Here is a 21,507-nt window from a genome sequence, read left to right as displayed (position 1 = left end):
AATATCACGGTCGAACCAAGGGGCAGAACCTGTTTTTAATTCTTATTTTCTTTATGGGGGCGTGTTTGTTAAGAATACCACTGAAAATATTTTTAAAAAATGTCCAGGCGTCTTCGACAGAGGGGATCAAGCTGATTCTATACCATTTTACAGAGGCCAGGTCATGAAGGAAGGTTTACTCATGAAAGTTTTTTAGCAAACATCTATGACAAATCAGGAGAGGTCGTTTCACTGAGCAGCCATTACGAACACAGGCTGTAAAACAGTGATCACTAAAGTCATTACAGAAAACACCAGACTGATACCTATCAGGATTATTTGTGAGGATAACATCAAGGAGAGTAGCCTTTTCTGGGTGTTTGGAGTAATACCTGGTCACTGTTACTAGCTGGCTATCACCCTGTACTCTACACTGCACCTTAGAGACTGCTGCCCTATGTACATAGTCACTGAACACTGGTCACTTTAATAATGTTTACTTACCCTTTTACCCACTTCATATGTATATACTGTATTCTAGTCAAGGATCATCCTATAAATATACTGCTGTACACACCTTTTCTATTCATATACTGTCCATACTGTCTACACACACCATTATATTAATATATACATACACACAACCACACATACACACACATACAGTGCATTTGCAAAGTATTCAGTATTCCCTTTGACTTTTTCCACATTTTGTTACATTACAGCCTTAATTTAAAATTGATTCATTTGTTTTACTTCCTCATCAATCTAAATGCAATATCCCATAATGACAAAGCAAAAACAGGTTTTTAGAAATTTGTGCAAATGTATTTAAAAAAAATACTTTACTTAGTACTTTGTTGAAGCACCTTTAGCATCGATTACAACCTCAAGTCTTCTTGAGTACGACGCTACAAGCTTGGCACACCTGTATTTAGGATGTTTCTTCCATTCATCTCTGCAGATCCTCTCAAGCTCTGTCACTACACAGCTATTTTCAGGTTTCTCGAGAGATGTTCGATCGGGTTCAAGTCCCGACTCTGGCTGGGCCACTCAAGGACATTAAGAAACTTGATGACGAAGCCACTCCTGCATTGTCTTGGCTGTGTGCTTAGGAGGTGAAACTTCGCCCCAGTCTGAGGTCCTGATCACTCTGGAGCAGGTATTCATCAAGGATCTCTCTGTACTTTGCTCCGTTCATTTTTCTCTCGATCCTGACTAGTCTCCCAGTCCCTACCACTGAAAAACATCCCCACATCATGATGCTGCCACCACCATGCTTCACCGTAGGGATGGTCCAAGTTTTCCTCCAGGTGTGACGGTTGGCTTTCAGGCCAAAGAATTCAATCTTAGTTTCATCAGAGCAGAGAATCTTGTTTCTCATGGTCTGAGAGTCCCTTCAGCGGCTTTTGGCAAACTCCAAGCGGGCTGTCATGTGGCTTTTACTGAGGAGTGGCTTCCGTCTGGCCACTCTACCATAAAAGCCTGATTGGTGGAGTGCTGCAGAGATGGTTGTCCTTCAGGAAGGTTCTCCCATCTCCACAGAGGAGCTCCGGAGGTCTGTCAGACTGACCATCGGGTTCTTGGTCACCTCCCTGACCAACGCCCTTCTCCTCCGATTGCTCAGTTTGGCTGGGCGACCAGCTCTAGGAGGAATCTTGGTGGTTCCAAACTTCTACCTTGTAAGAATGATGGAGGCCACTGTGTTCTTGGGGACCTTCAATGCTGCACACATTTTTGGTACCCTTCCCCAAATCTGTGCCTGGACACCATCCTGTCTCGGAGCTCAACGGACAATTCCTTCGACGTCATGGCTTCGTTTTTGCTCTGACATGCACTGTCAACTGTGGGACCTTATATAGACAGGTGTGTGCCTTTCCAAATCATGTCCAATTCATTGAATTTACCACAGGTGGATTCCAATCAAGTTATAGAAACATCTCAAGGATGATCAATGGAAACAGGATGCACCTGAGCTCAATTTCAAGTCTCATAGCAAAGGGTCTGAATACTTATATAAATAAGCTATTTCAGTTTTTTATTTTTTATACTTTTAAAACCGTGTTTTCACTTTGCCATTATGGGGTATTGTGTGTAAATTGATGAGAAAAAAATTAAATTGAATCAATTTTAGAATAAGGCTGTAATGTAAAAAATTTGGAAAAAGTCAATGGGTCTGAATACTTTACGAAGGCACTGTCAATATACACTACCATTCAAAAGTTTGGGGTCACTTAGAGATGTCCTTGTTTTTGAAAGAAAATTTCAAAAATTGCCCATTTTAAAATAACATCAAATTGATCAGAAATACAGTGTAGACATGGTTAATGTTGTAAATGGCTATTGTTGCTGGAAACAGCAGATTTTTTTAAATGGAGTATCTACAGTTGAAGTCGGAAGTTTACATACACCTTAGTCAAATACATTTAAACTCAGTTTTTCACAATTCCTGACATTTAATCCTAGTAAAAATTCCCTGTCTTAGGTCAGTTAGGATCACCACTTTATTTTAAGAATGTGAAATGTCAGAATCAAAGTAGAGAGAATGATTTATTTCAGCTTTCTTTCATCACATTCCCAGTGGGTCAGAAGTTTACATACACTCAATTAGTATTTGGTAGCATTTCCTTTAAATTGATTAACTTGGGTCAAATGTTTCGGATAGCCTTCCACAAGCTTCCCACAATAAGCTGGGTGAATTTTGGCCCATTCCTCCTGACAGAGCTGGTGTAACTGAGTCAGGTTTGTAGGCCTCCTTGGTCGCACACGCTTTTTCAGTTCTGCCAACAGATTTTCTATGGGATTGAGGTCAGGGCTTTGTGATGGCCACTCCAATACCTTGACTTTGTCGTCCTTAAGCCATTTTGCCACAACTTTGGAAGTATGCTTGGGGTCATTGTCCATTTGGAAGACCCATTTGCGACCAAGCTTTAACTTCCTGACTGATGTCTTGAGATGTTTCTTCAATATATCCACATAATTTTCCCTCCTCATGATGCCATTTATTTTGTGAAGTGCACCAGTCCCTCCTGCAGCAAAGCACCCCCACAACATGACGCTGCCACCCCTGTGCTTCACGGTTGGGATGTTGCGCTTCGGTTTGCAAGCCTCCCCCTTTTTCCTCCAAACATAACAATGGTCATTATTGCCAAACAGTTCAATTTTTGTTTCGTCAGACCAGAGGACATTCCTCCAAAAAGTGCGATCTTTGTACCCATGTGGAGTTGCAAACCGTAGTCTGGCGTTTTTATGGCAGTTTTGGAGCAGTGGCTTCTTCCTTGCTGAGCGGCCTTTCAGGTTATGTCGATATAGGACTCGTTTTACTGTGGATATAGATACTTTGTACCTGTTTCCTCCAGCATCTTCACAAGGTCCTTTGCTGTTGTTCTGGGATTGATTTGCACTTTTCATCTCTAGGAGACAGAACGCATCTCCTTCCTGAGCAGTATGACGGCTGTGTGGTCCCATGGTGTTTATACTTGCGTACTATTGTTTGTACAGATGAACGTGGGACCTTCAGGCATTTGGAAATTGCTCCCAAGGATGAACCAGACTTGTGGAGGTCTACAATTTTTTTCTGAGGTCTTGGCTGATTTCTTTTGATTTTCCCATGATGTCAAGCAAAGAGGCACTGAGTTTGAAGGTAGGCCTTGAAATACATCTACAGGCTCACCTCCAATTGACAGAAGCTTCTAAAGCCATGACATAATTTTCTAAGCTGTTTAAAGGCACAGTCAACTTAGTGTATGTAAACTTCTGACCCACTGGAATTGTGATACAGTGAATTATAAGTGAAATAAACAATTGTTGGAGAAATTACTTGTGTCATGCACAAAGTAGATATACCAACCGAATTGCCAAAACTATAGTTTGTTAAAAAGGAATTTGTGGAGTGGTTGAAAAACAAGTTTTAATGACTCCAACTAAAGTGTATGTAAACTTCTGACTTCAGCTGTACATAGGTGTATGGAGGCCCATTATCAGCAACCATCACTCATGTGTTCCAACAGCACGTTATGTTAGTTAATCCAAGTTTATCATTTTAAAAGGCTAATTGATCATTAGAAAACCCTTTTGAAATTATGTTAGCACAGCTGAAAACTGTTGTTCTGATTAAAGAAGCAATAAAACTGGCCATCTTTAGACTAGTTGAGTATCTGGAGCATCAGCATTTGTGGGTTCAATTACAGGCTCAAAATGGACAGAAACAAATAACTTTCTTCTGAAACTCGTCAGTCTATTCTTGTTCTGAGAAATTAAGGCTATTCCATGAGAGAAATTGGCAAGAAACTGAAGATCTCGTACAACACTGTGTACTACTCCCTTCACAGAACAGCGCAAACTGGCTCTAACCAGAATAGAAAGAGGAGTGGGAGGCCCTGGTGCACAACTGAGCAAGAGGACAAGTACATTAGAGTGTCAAGTTTGAGAAACAGATGCCTCACAAGTCCTCAACTGGCAGCGTCATTAAATAGTACCTGCAAAACATCAGTTTCAACGTCAACAGTAAAGAGGTGACTCCGGGATGCTTGCCTTCTTGGAAGAGTTGCAAAGAAAAAGCCACATCTCAGACTGGCCAATAAATAGAAAAGATTAAGATGGGCGAAGGAACACAGACAATGGACAGAGATACGCCCCATGTATGGAATGATCTGCAGACCCCAAACTTTTGAACGATAGTGTATATATTCCAGACTCTGACATTGTTCAATCTGGTATTTCTTAATTTCATTATTTCAATTGTTTGGGTTTGTGTGTATTGTTAGGTATTACTGCATTGTGTTTGCTTTTGGTCCAGTTTTAATGGACTAATCCTATTGATTATATAGGTGACACTTGACACGTGATCTAGTCTAATTCAGTTTGAGAGATGCTTTTTGTTGTTCTCGAATCTAGACTAGTCATCATCAGCAGACAGTGTTTGACTGTAGAGCAATATAAGGTTCTGACATCTTAACCACTATCTCAGCTCATTCACTGAGACAGATCCCAATGATGACATTGTTAATGTGCAGTCACTAAGTGGGTGACTAAATAAATAATATAGCTAAACTCAATAGAATCTCAACAGAATTATTTCTAGCCAAGTATGTTGCATCAACTTCTATAGGCATATAAATGTAAATAACAAACATCCTATGATCGATGATCTATAATAAAATAGTCTGCATGTGATTACATGCATGCAATAATACCATTATTTTTTATCACCATCATCATGTAAAAAAAATGTTCAATCCCGACGCCAGCCAGGCAGATGTGGAGTTCTCCCATATCTGATGCCAGCTCGGAATAAACACAGCAAACTACGTGAGCAATGCATTCATTCTTCTGCCTCCCTCCTTCCTTCCAGAACACAGCAATCCCGCGTATACACTGTACACGACTCTGTCTCCGTTAAACGGGCTAGGAGGAGGGACTACGAGCACTACGTGCTTGGAGAACCGTTCAAAAATTGACCACGAGAATATTTTACACCTGGAAATCAATTTAGATAATCGTTTGAGGAGCAGTAGTTGCCTTTTTAATCGGTTTCATTTATCGTTATGTCCGCTTCTCAGTTTTGTGTCAGTTACAGTGTTGATAAATATTGCTACATCGCTAGCCAGCAAGCCAATATCGAGCAAACCATATTCAACCACCAACATCGCGAGTTGAATGAAGACGCTTTGCATGGGCTGTAGCCTATCCCGTGTAGATAAGACAGTTGTGTAGCTAACATTACTGTAACTAGTTATCTGACGTGCAGAGTTTTTGTTTGTTTTATTGGCCTGATATTTCTCTCATTGGTATTGGTGAAGAAGAGACGAGCAGATATCGAGGACGGTATTGATTGGTAAGTGTCCTAATATTTGTGTTGCTTTGCAGCACCAAACGTGTCTGTATACAGGCTTGTATGTTAATAGGAGTGGTTGCAGTTGGGATATCGTTGTGAAAATCGAGCTAGTTTACTTGTTTATCTGATGTATAAATTATAGGGATTCAACCTAAACCATTGTTTCATCGATTTTTTTGCAAATACGCCCCCCTCCGCGCTCCCTTTTTCAGCTGACGATGGACAAGCAAAATGCATTTAGGCCCATTATCATCAGCTGTGCTTTAGCCTACCTCTCGTTGGCTAATATTGGATCATGTTTTCATAATAACATAGTAAAACGTGAAACTATTGTCAATATTGTATGAGTCGATACAATCGACGTTGTTGTTAAGCAAGTGTAATACTCGTTAGGCCTAGCTCGTGCTGTGGGAATCAGTTGCTCGTGATAAACTGCTTGTTCAATCATTTGCATAGCAGACTGATTTGCGAATTGTGCATTTTCTATGCAGTTTCACTTTGAAAACGCATTGGCTCTTGGTTCAGCAAAACCTGAAAGTGAAGTTACTATGTTTGCACACACGATAGATAGAATGTTCTAGACTTGCTCCTATTCGAAGTGCTGTTGGCTGGCTTCGTGCTTTGGCCATGCATGTGCTTAGTAAAGTGCTAACGTTATATGAACAAACTAGTACCGCCAGACAACACTATAACCAATAGCGAAATCATGTTCTTCCCTCTTGACGTAGGCTAAGTAGTTGCACATAATTGCTTATCATTACAGGGTTGGTGTCATCAGTGGATGGGAAGAAAAGGTTTAGGTAATGCATTAACCCTTACCTGCCCAGCACAGACTGCTGTTAAGTTTGAGGCTCGCCTAATATGCAGCATCTGCTCTATAATGATGCTATAAACCTGCTATAGACCTCACTGGCTTCTGACTCAAGATGCTCTGCATATGTCATGCCACGTGCACACAGATAGTTGAATAGCTAAAGCCATAAAGGCTTAACTCTGTATTCTCTGTGATTCAAACCCTCGCAGCAATTTCCATACCTTATTCTTAGGTATACATTTCCACTGTAAACCAAGTGTACCAAGAGTTTCGCAGTGCCCCCCCCCCCTTTATTGGAAAGGCTATTAAGAAGTAATCAGGGACTTTTTATTGTGCACAATGTCCAAAGATGTCTTTTAGCCTTTTCTACATCTTGGCTGCTGAGGGACAAATGGACAATATAAAGAACACCCACCCCTGGAGAGTCAGTGGCGGGTCAACTGCATAATTTCTCTCAAGGAGCCCTCCACTTCAAATATTACATCAAAGGTGTCATGCTCATTAGGGCACAGAATGGAAAAAGGTTTGAAAACATTTTGCAACGAAAAATGAATTCGTGTTTCTCATTGGACAACTCCTGTTTCATTCCGTTTTCTTCTGTTTGCGCCTAATGAACATGACCAAGGACTCTTAAAGCCATAGGAAGGTGACGCCACCCAAATGCGTACCCCGTTTACCAAACCTGTCAATCACCGGAGTGGTACAGTAGATGACAGGCTTCAAGCTGCGCTTGCTAATCCCAAACTACACAATTCTGCTGGTTAGGAGCAGGGGTGAAAGTAAGGCGGTCCGGTAAATAAATAGTGGGGGTACGCCGTACCGGTAAAACGTGAGCCTATCAAAATGAATATAACATGCCTAAAGAACTATAGGCTGTTACACCACTATTTAATATCACTGCATGTCTGCTGCATGAAACATGTGCGAATTGACTGGAAACTGGGGAGTATACGCTCCAAATTGCATTGTGGTTTGAGGAGAACACTTACATTTTGTCAAGGCGGAGATGAGTGGCCGAGACCGAGGCGCGCATGGACAACAGTTGATGGATGATGCATCCATGATGTTTTGTGACTGTCTCTTTCCATTCATTAAATAGTGGGTGCACAGTGAACTGCTGGGGTTTGGATGTTGGAATTATTTTGTGAGTGAACGAATGATTGATTGTTTGACAATCAGATGAAAACATCGTGACTGGTTGTGTTTATGCCACATTATAAGGCAAAGTCCATAAGGCTAGGGAAAGCTAAGTTTTCCCTAAAGTAAATTTAATTAAATTGCCAAAATTATATAGTGTAATTACCTTACTCCTGTACAGTGGTGGAAAAAGTACTCAATTGTTATACTTGAGTAAAAGTAAAGATACCTTAATAGAAAATAATAGAAAGTGAAAGTCACCCAGTAAAATACTACTTGAGTAAAAGTCTAAAAGTATTTTGGTTTTAAATATACTTAAGTATCAAAAGTATAAGGATAATAATTTCAAATTGCTTATATTAAGCAACCAGATAGCACCATTTTCTTGCCAAAAGGCCAGAATCTTTGGCAATGACATGGAGGGGTCGCGGCCGGCTGCGACACAGCCTAGGATCGAACCTGAGTCTGTAGTGACACCTCAAGCACTGCGATGCAGTGCCTTAGACTGCTGCGCCAGTTGGGAGGCCCGTTATAATTTTTTTTTGGAATGGCGCCACTTGTGCGCACTTCCGGTAATACCCCATACCCCAGTGTTGTACATTTACATTTTAGTCATTTAGCAGACACTCTTATCCAGAGCGACTTACAGTAGTGAATGCATACATTTCATTAAAAAAAATTCTCCGTACTGGAGAAAAAATTTACAGAAACGGTAGGACTAGGGCTGTCCCCAACAACAACAAAAATCTTGGTCGACCGGGTGTCGTCCTATTCTTTCGACCGATCGATTGGTCAAAATGTTTAAACGTATTTTTCCATATATAGACAGACTTACCCTATGTGTTTGAATAAAATCAACTACATATGCACTGAGCTTGTTTGATACTTTAAGCACACTGTTTGATTTAAATAATTAAGACACAAATGACTCAAGGAAGAGCCCGACGGTCACACTGTGTTAACAAAAATGAGAGTACCTGTGTGAGTTGTGCACGTTTTCTCGCTCTCCTCACTACTGCGACGAAAAGACACCGCAGCACAGCAAGTGTTTATTGCGCTGTCCGTGTTGAAGCTGCAACAACATGTCAGCCGTTTAGTTTCTGATTGAGAAGTTCTGTTAACGAAGTCCCTAATTTCTTTACTTAAAACATCCCCTATTCCCTCACCCGTGCTCTCTTTATGTGAAACATGTAAGCATCGCATGCTTGTAACCAGTAGGCCTGACCTATTGCCTGTCATAATCACATCAATAAATTGGTTATAAAAAACTCCGAACACATAAGGTTGACAGCAAAATGGATGTGGAAGACGTGAAAAATAAACTTGAGCCTGTTCTAGTGTACCAGAGAGTCTGTACTAATGGGGAAAAAATATATAAAGCATTTTATTACAGCAGACTAAGAACGGTTGCATGTGTTCGTGAATTGCGGTTTATTTATTGTTTAGGCTAATTCTTCAAAGCACCCTTTGTTATTTAATTTAAAAACGAAAATGCTTGATTGCATTTCAAATCATGAATGTTTCGTATTCTGTGTGACAGCATGAACGAACTAATGAATGAATGATTGATACTGTGGCCTATATATTGAAATACAAGCCTAAGTAAGTTACGGTACTAAGACTAAACAGGACGCCTTCTTAGGCCTACAGCTCTATGGTGGTTATACAAGCCTACTATACAAAGCCTACTAATGATGACAACATGACTTATTATAATGATGATAATAATAATAATAGTTGTAATAATAAGAAGGAGCTCAAGAAAAAGGGGGGTATAGGAACAAGAGCTGTGTGCATTTTATGTGTGACAAACAGGTGCTGTTATATTACCGTATGATTTTACTGCCTATTTGGAATAGTGTAAACAACACTAAATAAATTATAGGTAATACCAGTCTGTTCTAACAAAAAAAAATGGTAAAGCCTTTATTACAGCATAGCAAAGTGAAATTGCTTTGCCCAACATTTTGCTGTTGCATGAGGCTTGGTGCTCACGGTGATTCCGTGAGCACCAAGCCACCAAGTTAGGCTATTAAACAAACACTCAAACAGGAAACAGAAGCAAGATTGTTCTTATTTCTGTAGATATATATGGATAATTTATAAGCCAGGCACATTTAACAGGTAGGCTATTGATTATATACCTAATTAAATTGGGGTCTCTTCCCTCCTCAATATTCTTAGACAATTAGGCTAAGGCAAGGGCTGTATCCTTGTCCGTTGTTTTCAATCCCAATTTGCTGGTTAACTTTGCCATTATGCACATAGCAACATAGGGAAAGGCGCCAATTCCAAGGTGCACTGAAGATTATGTTTCAGAACCGAGGACAGCGACCGTGTCCAACGTGGGAGAAATAATATTAAGTTTATTAGTGTTGCACCATTATCTTTTGGAGTCAGACAAGAGACTTATCAGAGTTGGTGCAGTACGCTGACAATTTATTAGGTACACCCATCTAGTACCAGATCGGACCCCCCTTCATCCCAATGCCGCTTTATTGGGTTGAGGTCTGGGGACTCCGCAGGCCACTCAAGTAAACTGAACTTGCTGTCATGTTCCAGGCAATGTCTTTCCACTCCTCAATTGACCAGTGATCATGTGCCCGCTGGAGCCGCCTCTTCTTGTTTTTAGCTGATAGGAGTGGGACCCGGTGTGGTCGTCTGCTGCAATAGCCCATCCGTGACAAGGATCGACGAGTTGTGCATTCCGAGGTGCCGCTCTACACACCACTGTTGTACTGCGCCCTTATTTGCCTATTTGTGGCCCGCCTGTTAGCTTGCACGATTCTTGCCATTCTCCTTTGACGTCTCTCCTCAATGAGCTGTTTTCCCCCACAGGACTACCGCTGACTGGATGTTTTTTGCTTGTCACAGCATTCTCGGTAAATCGTGGACTGTCGTGCGTGAAAAGCCCATGAGGGCGGCCGTTTGTGACAGACTGTGTCCAGTGTGCCTGGCACTGACGATCATACCATGCTCAAAGTCGCTTAGGTCACTCGTTTTGCCCATTGTAATGTTCAGTCGAACAGTAACTGGATGCCTGTCTGCCTGCTTTATATAGCAAGCCACGGCCACGTGACTCACTGTCTGTAGGGGTGATCCATTTTCGTGAACTGGGTGGTGTGCCTAATAAACTTACAATAAAGTCAATAAAAAAGCAAGTGCCATTTAAGATCCCTTTTTTGAAACCATAATATCAGCTGGTTATTATATCGTGGAAAACAATCTTCAAAAAGGTAGTAACCTCAGCAGTGGCACTTGCGTAGAATCCTATGGCTGTGCAATGGCATAGCCTTGTTTTGTTTATTTAATGAGCCCTTATCACAGTCAAGACGCACCCAAACCATAATATAACATAATAAAATGGAACATTTGCCGGTGCGAAGTGATGTGCATCTCGTGTCTGGAACAGTTATTCTCAGTGATAATTTGAAACGGGGCTTAATTTGGCGAGTAGAGAGAGAAGAAAGAAAAAAATCTGGGTTACAAACCAAAATCGCTCTTATTTTTGATGTACAGACAGACGTTCAGTTGAGTTTATTCTGCCTGTTCTTTTCAATTTTCAAAATGGATGAACAATTCCACATTGAACACTGCATTGCAGGGAGATGAATTACCGCCGCAACGTCTGCTTGTTGATTAGGCCTATATTTAAGGATTCTGATGAAAATACGCTCTTTGACATTATCAAACTAATGTTTTTGTGTATTTACAGTGTGGAACCTGTCTATGTTTACGGGGGTTATAGCCTAGGTTAACCAATTAAACATGTCACTAGCAGTTTGCAAAGTAGCCATTTTTTCATTCTTCAATCAACCAGGCCAATATTGAATTTGTGATAAAACTGTCGTGATTTGGCAAGGAATGTAGCTTGTGTATCCCATCAGTTAGATACGTTTTTATAGGCGTTTCTGTAAGCCTAACGGGAGCTTGTGTGTGCACTCAGCACCCATGTGTGGAGGAAGCAGTCGGAATGCATTTGAGTGAATGGGAATTTAGGGATAAGAACTGTGTGATGCTTGGCTTGGTTCATTTTTTTGTTGTGCCCCGCAAATGTACAAATGGAACACTAGAGTCAAAGCAAGTTAACATTGTCTTTTCACTTGCCTGTTCGGGCAGCCATGTAGCACATTCCACTTAATAGTTTTACAGTATAATAAAAAAAAAGCTCTGGTTAAAGATCGAGCTTGACGTTACTCATTCTCATCCCTAATCTTGACTGTACCCAATTCAACGAGTGTAGAAACAACAGACACAACATCCTTTACTTCAGTTGGGTAACTCCATTCTCCAGTCATAAACAAGGAAGTTGGGCACCGGCTTTTAAAAAAATATATATATTTCACCTTTATTTAACCAGGTAGGCAAGTTGAGAACAAGTTCTCATTTACAATTGCGACCTGGCCAAGATAAAGCAAAGCAGTTCGACAACATACAAAAACACAGAGTTACACATGGAGTAAAACAACATACAATCAATGATGCAGTAGAAAAAAAATAAGACTATATACAATGTGAGCAAATGATGTGAAATAAGGGAGGTAAAGGCAAAAAAGGCCATGGTGGCAAAGTAAATAAAGTATAGCAAGTAAAACACTGGAATGGTAGATTTGTAATTTGAAGAAAGTTCAAAGTTAAAATATAAATAATATGGTGCAAAGGAGCAAAATAAATAAATTATAGATGGGCTATGTACAGGTGCAGTGATCTGGGAGCTGCTCTGATAGCTGGTGCTTAAAGCTAGTAAGGGAGATAAGTGTTTCCAGTTTCAGAGATTTTTGTATGCTTAGTAACAGTGTTACCATTTAGCATCCTATCTGTCATTGTACACATGATGCACCGCTGTCATCACACAGATTTACGATTCCCTTTTTTGATGCAACCGAGCTTACTTAACGGTTAAGCAGCCACAGATGTGAGGCAGTCATCTCATAGGCCTTTTATAGCAGTCGGACACACGCACATTCCCTGGCTTGGCTTAGTGCTGGGTAGTATTGACCAATGAACTTGCAATAGTATTATGCCATGTGCCTCAGGATGTGACTTCTGTTCTGAGACAGTCTCTTGTCATAGGTCTGTCCTGTCAGAGCGGCAGGTAGCCTAGCGGTTAAGAGCGTTGGGCCAGTAACCGAAAGCCGACTAGGTGAAAAATCTGATGTGCCCCTGAGCCAGGCACTTAACCCTAAATTACTAAAATGTCAAATGTATTTCAGGAAGTACTAGCCTAAACTTAATTGACATGTTGGAATGTCGTCTATGTGATGGAATTGTAGCGAGGAGGGCCCTTGGTGGGCAAGCACAAACACAATTAGGGCCTAGGCTATAGGCCTACATCAAAACACTAATTTCCTCAGTGTTGACTTGTAGCCTAATCCTGATTAAGCCTAATTGATGGTTTGAATTATTCATTCATTTCCATTTTAGCTTTCTTAGGGCTCGCTTTCATTGTCATTTGTGCCAGGCAGTGGCTTGCTATGTAAGCCAACATCTGGACGATGCTCAAGGACAAGGTGGTCAGGCCTTTGAGAGTGCTGCTGAGTCAGGGCTTTGCTTAATTTGACCTTGATTAATGTGTCATGTCCTATTCAGTCCCGTCTGTCCACCACGGGTAATCAATTAGGCATCTCTAGCCCACGGGTTTGGTGGTGTGAGCGAGCGTGCACATGTGCAACTATTCTTAGGTGTAGAGATGTTGATATTGGTGCCATGTTTATATCCATTCTTGTCTCGCTCTTTGTATTTGTATAGTAGGCACTTGACTCTCCCGATCACATTAATGCTATACTATATGCAGAAGTTCAGCCAACTAAAGCATTGATATTGAGTCTTTGTGTTGTGTTGGATTTGTGTTTGGCTTTGCCAAGCGTTGCCAAGTTGTTGTCGGGCCCTGGTCTGACCATTCACGCATCACATGACCACAGGTTTTATTTAGCGACACTGGACAGGGCTCTTGTTTCTATCATCTCATTGAAATGAAATGCAAGTAGACCATTAGCAAAACATCTACATACTGTGTTGTGTTTACTGAATCTGACCCACATGATTTGGTCAATTTATATCCCCAAACATATGTCTAAGAACTAGCATAGTAGGCTAATTGGGATGAAAAGTAGCCCACCTTCAGGCTAAAAGTTAGAACATGTTCAACTATAGCCGAAAGGTCTGGGTGACCGTTTAAACTCCATTTAGAAACATAGGAGAGTTTGATCCCCTGGCTTTGAATGAGTCACCCAATAGTCAGTCAATTATTATGTGTGTGTATGCAGGTGGGCAGATGCCCAAACAGGACGTGTAAACCATGTGAATGGGGGTAAGGTGCAAATCCAGGGGCCTCCACCAAAAAGTAGGGCTGTTTAAAAATGGCCCATGTTTATGAGACGACACAGAGAGAGATGGGTAAGAAGAGAGTAATTCCTTCCTGAAAATGTAGGCCTAGTGCTGGATGGGAGGGGGGGAGGAGGAAGAGGGGAGGGCTACATGCGACAGCTGCGTGTGTCAGTTCCCAGCTTGTTTGTACCAGCTTGTGTTACTGTCTGAGCCCACCGAAGAAGAACGAGCAAAGCGAAAAGGAAGAGGGAGAGGTGGAGAGAAGTGTTTGACTGCTGGCCACAGGGAGTGTGAAAAAAATAAATGCAGAAAGGTATGAAAAACGCCTTATTTTCATTTTTGAAGTAGACAAATATCGGCCCTATGGCTCTATATCTCTTGTCATTATTGGTTTCTCACAAAACTACAGATATAGAAAGCCTGTTGTGGCTAATAATTGGCATAATGCTACGACCAATGTCAGTCATGAAGGTGGGTTCTAAGCCTTTTTTTGCATCTCGCCTGCCTCTAATAAAGTCACTACCAATGTTGGTCATGCAGCCAGGTCAGTGTCCCACATCAAGACATGCAGCCAGTGTCCCACCTCAAGATGGGCCTCAGTCTCTTGCCCATCTGTCTCTAAAGCCATTGAATCTGAGTCAGTGAGGCGGATCCCACAGCACAGCCCCAGATTAGCCCTCAGGGTAAAGGGGATTAATTAGCCGCAGGAGCAACACCGTTTCCCTGGGTCAGGGGTTAGAAGATTGACCCTGCTGCCCGGCTCACACGCAGGGAACTTAGACTGTCTTCCATGCAGTTCTGGTCCCGTATTCATAAAGCATCTCAGAGTAGGAGTGCTGATCTAGGAATAATTTTGCCTTCCATTCTAATGAATAGGACCTGGTCCTGGGCCCTAGTGATAGTTTCATGTTGGGATATTATTTTTGATGTATCATTTTGCCAATAGTGCAACATGTTTGCGGTAGTTGGCTGTACCTGCACCAGAACGCAGTATTTTTCCTCTAACTTTATCTCAATCTTTTTTTTAAAAGGGAGCCAATTTGTTTTCAGCATTTATTTCCATGAATAATCAAAGCTTGTTTTCACATGGCTCTCTCTTGTCCCTCTGCAGCAGACATATGGTGAGCAAAATGTTTGGAACATCGAATCGCAATAAGAACACAGTATTGAATCGCAATACATATAGTATCAGCACCAAAGTATCATGATAATATCGTATCTTTAGGTCCCTGGCAATTCCCAGCCCTAAAGGGTCCTGATCCTAGATCAGCACTCCTAATTTGAGACGCTCAAGAAGGATCCTGAAGAACACAGTACAGTGGTCTATGGTTTCAACAGCCTCTGTTCTGTTGTTGTAAGGTTTCTTCTAAAAGTCACTCTAGCAATGTTTTCCCAAAACCAACTGACCGTTGCTATCTCTAAGAATGCATTGGTCTGTTTATGTGACCTACTTGGAATATTCCCTGGTTTAATTCTGGGAATGGAGGCATCTGCCCTCAGTATCCTGACATCTGATACCAAATGAGACAATGACAAAATGTCTGTGTTCCATTGATTCAGTGCCATCTATTAAAGATGGGCTATAGAACAGTAGCATAATCTTAGACATAGGCCTATGTTATTGTGAATGCTGACTTTGGATACAGTGCAATTAAAAACACAATCCTTGGATAGCTTTTCAGAATTCACAGATAAATTGGTCCACAAGGCATAGAAACCGTAAAGGACTTGGTAATGGGAAATAAAGTTATTTCCATGGCAGAATAAAAAAGCAATTTTGGACTGACCAATGTTGATATTTTCAAATACATGCAACTTGAAAGTTTAATATCAAGAAATCTTTTGGACATCAGCGCAATCTTGAGGGAATCCTTTATGTGTCACGCCCTGATCTGTTTCACCTGTCTTTGTGATTGTCTCCACCCACCTCCAGGTGTCTCCTGTTTTCCCCATTAGTCCCCGGTGTATTTATCCCTGTGTTTCCTGTCTCTCTGCCAGCTTGTCTTGTTTTGCCAAGTCAACCAGTGTTTCTCCTAGCTCCTATTTTTCTCAGTCTGTTTTTTCCTAGCCCTCCTGGTTTTGACCTTTGCCTGTCCTGACTCCGTATCCGCCTGCCTGACCACTCTGCCTGTTCTGACCTCGAGCCTGCCTATCCCCTGGTACTGTTTGGACTCTGACCTGGTTTATGAAGTCTCGCCTGTCCCCGACCTGCCTTTTGCCTACCCCGTTTGGTATAATACATATCGGCGCTCAACCATCTGCCTCCTGTGTCTGCATTTGGGTCTTGCCTTATGCCCTTATAATCTGAGTCAGAAAAGTATATTCATATGATAGGTAAGATATATAAAACCTTGCGGAGAGCCTATCCAACTGACAATCTCTTAGAAAAATGTATAAACTATTGGAACAAGACTTAAAATAACTGATATTGGCACAAGATGGAGGGAAAGTTGGAACATAACTAATGAAATGAGTTAGCAAATGCTTAATCCAGTATAAACTAATGTATAGAATTTATAACTGTGTAGATATCCATAGGATATAACTCTGATCAATATAAGCGAAGATAATTTTTTTTGTAGAGTGGATTTATGAAAATTTGTTAACAAACGTTACCTAGTGAGATTTACACGGGTATCAAAACGCCGAGGCGGTTTAAGCACAAAACACAGACCTTATTTGAAGTAGATCAAGACATTCTCTATGGAAGACATGAACGGTAAAATAACGAAGGAACCCCTTTCAAGTTCAGTCACAAGTTATTACAGGAATTATGACGCGTCGACTATTTCTCTCTAAACCATATACCTTTGATTATTACGAGCCTGCTGCTGCCTACCACCGCTCAGTCAGACTGCTCTATCAAATATCAAATCATAGACTTAACTATAATATAATAAACCTTAGGTCATTAATATGGTCAAATCCAGAAACTATCATCTCGAAAACATTATTCTTTCAGTGACATACGGAACCATTCCGTATTTTGTCTAACGGGTGGCATCCATAAGTCTAAATATTCCTGTTACATCGCACAACCTACAATGTTATTTAATAGTTCTGTAAAATTCTGGCAAATTAGTTCGCAACGAGCCAGATTCTCTATACCCTGATTCTGCGTGCAACGAACGCAAGAGAACGGACACAATTTCACCTGGTTAATATTGCCTGCTAACCTGGATTTCTTTTAGCTAAATATGCAGGTTTAAAAATATATACTTCTGTGTATTGATTTTAAGAAAGGCATTGATGTTTATGGTTAGGTACAGTCGTGCAATTTTTTTGCAAATGCGCTTTTGTTAAATCATCCCCGTTTGGCGAAGTCAATGGTCTTCACAGTTCGCAACAAGCCAGGCGGCCCAAACTGCTGCATATACCCTGACTCTGTTTGCAAGAGAAGTGACACATTTTCCCTAGTTAAAATAAATTCATGTTAGCAGGCAATATTAACTAAATATGCAGGTTTAAAAATATATACTTGTGTATTGATTTTAAGAAAGACATTGATGTTTATGGTTAGGTACACGTCGGCGCAAAGACAGTCCTTTTTCGCGAATGCGCACCACATCGATTATATGCAAAGCAGGACAGGCTAGATAAACTAGTAATATCATCAACCATGTGTAGTTAACTAGTGTTTATGATTGATTGATTGTTTTTTTTATAAGATAAGTTTAATGCTAGCTAGCAACTTACCTTGGCAATGTAAAGCAGGTGGTTAGAGCGTTGGGTAGTTAACGTAAGGTTGCATCCCCAAGCTGACAAGGTAAAAATCTGTCGTTCTGCCCCTGAACAAGGCAGTTAACCCATCGTTCCTAGGCCGTCATTGAAAATAAGAAGGTGTTCTTAACTGAGTTAAATAAAGGTAAAAAAATTATTGGCAAATCGGTGGCCAAAAATACCGATTACCGATTGTTATGAACACTTGAAATCGGCCCTAATTAATCGGCCATTCAGATTAATCGGTCGACCTCTAAACAAAACCAATACTGCTAAATTCATTGTTTTTGTCATTTTCAATTCTCCCTGACTGTCTAGTTTTTATTTTTAGTTTTCAAAGATTATATTATAAAAACTAAAATATATAGATCCATCATTGTTTCTACATACTTTATCTGGTTTTAGTCATTTAAGTTTACACCGTGATTTATTATAATTCTTTTTTAATACAGCGGCCCGAAAAAACGCAAAGGATTTCAATGGCAGAAACATCCCTGAGGTTGACCTTGTTCACTCTTATCGAAGTGCATTCTCTACCCTTTGCTACCACATCTCCATCTCTGGAACTAAAGTTAGTCTGACCTAGTTTATTGCAGAACTTGGCATCAACTGTGCAGAAAAACAAGCATTCTTTTTTTCGCAATACATATTTCAGCGCCTGAGGGAACAGCGCTGTTATGTTTTCTCCCTGAATCGCTATGACGCCTATTTAACGCTATAGCAGTGTCGCTCCCCCTCGGTGAACAAATCCAATCACCCATATTGTCCCGCTGGCCAATAGAGAACAAAGTGGAGTTTTTCGAAGGTTTCCCCTTTACAAAGAGACTAACTGACAGAAGTATAGGATGTATCCCGTGGTAAGCTTTGTGAGTCTTCTGCATTAGGGCTGACTTGACTGGGTCAGTTTGCAGATTAGCTCACCACTGTTGTCACAATGACTAGGAACAATGATATATACTTTTAGCCTAAGCTGTGATGATTCCAATTACTTCTAAAGCCCTGATAATGCTACTACCACCATGTCAGGAATTTGGGCTTCAAGCTCAATTAAACAATGGCTGACTGATTTGTGTGTGTGTATAGTAGTGGTGAGTCGTGACGGGCAGCGTTTTGAACAGCCCCATGCCTGCCTGCCTGCTGCCGCTTATGGAGCTCTGCCTTCTGCCCGAGGCCTCTGGTTTGGTGTTGCCCTTTGGTATGTTAAGTTTCAAATGTGCAAATCATGGCTGGCTGTAGCTGCCAGTGGAAATTTCCACTTCAGAATCAGATAATGGACTTTGTTTCGGGTGCTGGGGACTCGCCACAAGCCCTCTGTAAATTGGCTGGTGGTGTTGCGAAACACTGCAAACGGTCAGCTATTTTAATACAAAAGAGAGGGGGCGGGGTCTTACAAAAGCATGTGTTCTGAACCAAAACTATACAACTGGAGTTAGTTAAAAAAGCAGTTCTACAAAGAGGAATTTTGGCTCCTTGATTTCTCAAGGAAGATTTAATCCTCAACAAAGAGGGTGAAAGCCTGATTTAGTGTGAACGTGTTACACTACTATCTATGATAATTAGTGAACTACTGTAGTGACTTTTTGATTGCTGATGTTCTTTCATAATGTATCAACCTACCATGTTTGGGCAGTTAGGCCCACTGAAAAGTCTAATTGTTTGGTGAATCTCTTCCTCCAATGAGTGTAATCAAACCACCATGAAGACCGTTTACAATAGGATACGAATACAAATGAAAACTTCTTGTGCTTCCTAATCATGCAGTAGTGACAGTCAGTTTCCCTTCAATCCCGGACAATGCTGTTGCAACGGAGAATTATTCCTCAAAAATGAATCTGTGGGTGGAGGTTCAAAGGTTAAGTTGGTCATGATCAGGACATGTGATTTGTCCTCTAGCAAAAGTAGTATTGATCAAACACTCTAAGAGATCTTCAGGAAAAACCCCAGCTCAATGTGTTTTGTCTGAATGTCAAGGGTGTGTGCTCGGCCCTCTCCTGTACTCCCTGTTCACCCACGACTGTGTGGCCATGCACGCCTCCAACTCAATCATCAAGTTTGCAGACGACACAACAGTAGTGGGCTTGATCACCAACAACGAGGAGACAGCCTACCGGGAGGAGGTGAAGGCACTCGGAGTGTGGTGTCAGGAAAACAACCTCTCACCCAAAGTATTAAAAAAAGGAAACAGCAGAGGGAGCACCCCCCTATCATTTACATTTACATCGAAGGGACAGCAGTGAAGAAGGTGGAAAGTTTTAAGTTCCTGGGCGTACACATCACAGACAAACTGAAATGGTCCACCCACACAAACAGTGTGGAGAAGAACACGCAACAGTGCCTCCTCAACCTCAGGAGGCTGAAGAAATGTGGCTTGTCACCCAAAACCCTGACAAACTTTTACAGATGCGCAATCGAGAGCATCCTGTTGGGCTGTATCACAGCCTGGTACGGCAACTGCTCCGCCCTCAACCGTAAGGCTCTCCAGAGGGTGGTGCGGTCAGCACAACGCATCACCTGGGGCAAACTACCTGCCCTCCATGACACCTACAGCACCCGATGTCACAGGAAGGCCAAAAAGATCATGAAGGACAACAACCACCCAAGCCACTGCCTGTTCACACCGCTATCATCAAGAAGGCGAGGTCAGTACAGGTGCATCAAAGCTGGGACCGAGAGATTGAGAAACGGCTTCTATCTCAAGACCATCAGACTACTAAACAGCAATCACTAACTCAGAGAGGCTGCCGCCTACATGAAGACCCAATCACTGGTCACTTTAATAAATGGATCACTAGTCACTTTAAATAATGCCACTTTAATAATGTTTACATATCTTACATTACTCATATCACATGTATATACTGTATTTTATACCATCTACTGCACCTTGCCTATGCCGCTCGGCCATCGCTCATCCGTATACTTATATGTACATATTCTCATTCACCCCTTTTAGATTTGTGTGTATTAGGTAGTTGTTGGGAATTGTTAGATTACTTGTTAGATATTACTGCACAGTTGGAACTAGAAGCACAAGCATTTCGCTACACTCGCATTAACATCTGCTAACCATGTGTATGTGACCAATAAAATTAGATTTGACATTCTGGTTATTGACCATGGGTGCTGTGTCTAGATAAGCCACTGACTTACCCCGCTTTGGCCCATTCCTGTTACTTAGTATTAGGCCCTGCCCAATGCAATGGAAAATTACTGGAACGATGCAAAGAGGGTTCTTCTTTCACTTTCTGACTATCTACTTGGCTGGCTATCTGGTGGGAGGGACTTCCAGGCACCTCTAATTTTAGGTCCAGTGTAAGGCAATGTGCTCTGGTCTGGGGTTCCTTAGTTTGCCGGAACGGCACGGCTCAGAGTGGATATGGTATTACGGCCCCATGCCGGCTTGTAGTGTGATTTGAGAAAGCCACAGGTTATGCAAGGGAGAAAAGGAGGGTAATTTTGTTAGAGCCTTTCAAAGGGCATTTCGGGTTGTGGAGTATTCGGACAGTTTGAGGTATGAAAGCAATGATTTTTCAACACTTGTGTCAAATTGAGCCATTACATTTATTGCTGGAAGGGGGGGGGGGGGGCAACCAAGAATGCACACTAAAGATAGCTCCTTCATGGCCGTATTAATTGAATACCTGCAATGTGGAGATAACCAATAGTTTAAATGGTACAGCTTGCCAGTAAACCA

The 21,507-nt window shown here is 41.4% G+C and overlaps 1 protein-coding gene across 2 annotated transcripts in view; it reads left to right on the top strand.

Annotated features, from left to right (window-relative positions):
- The first annotated feature begins 5,309 nt into the window (after nucleotides 1-5,309).
- Nucleotides 5,310-21,507, top strand: part of LOC115192013 (RING finger protein 24) — a 51,221-nt gene continuing 35,023 nt past the window's right edge. The window contains exon 1 of one of the 2 annotated variants that reach the window (XM_029750100.1): nucleotides 5,310-5,815. The gene's annotated coding sequence lies outside the window, so the exon portion shown is untranslated. Of the gene's footprint in view, nucleotides 5,816-12,952; nucleotides 14,407-21,507 lie in introns of those variants that run through there. The other variant, XM_029750101.1, reaches the window with a different exon arrangement.

The sequence above is a fragment of the Salmo trutta genome, chromosome 4 (assembly GCF_901001165.1).
Source record: "Salmo trutta chromosome 4, fSalTru1.1, whole genome shotgun sequence".
NCBI classification, from domain to species: Eukaryota; Metazoa; Chordata; class Actinopteri; order Salmoniformes; family Salmonidae; genus Salmo; species Salmo trutta.
Note: the sequence above shows the minus strand (reverse complement) of the source record. Positions and strands in the feature narration are given on the sequence as shown.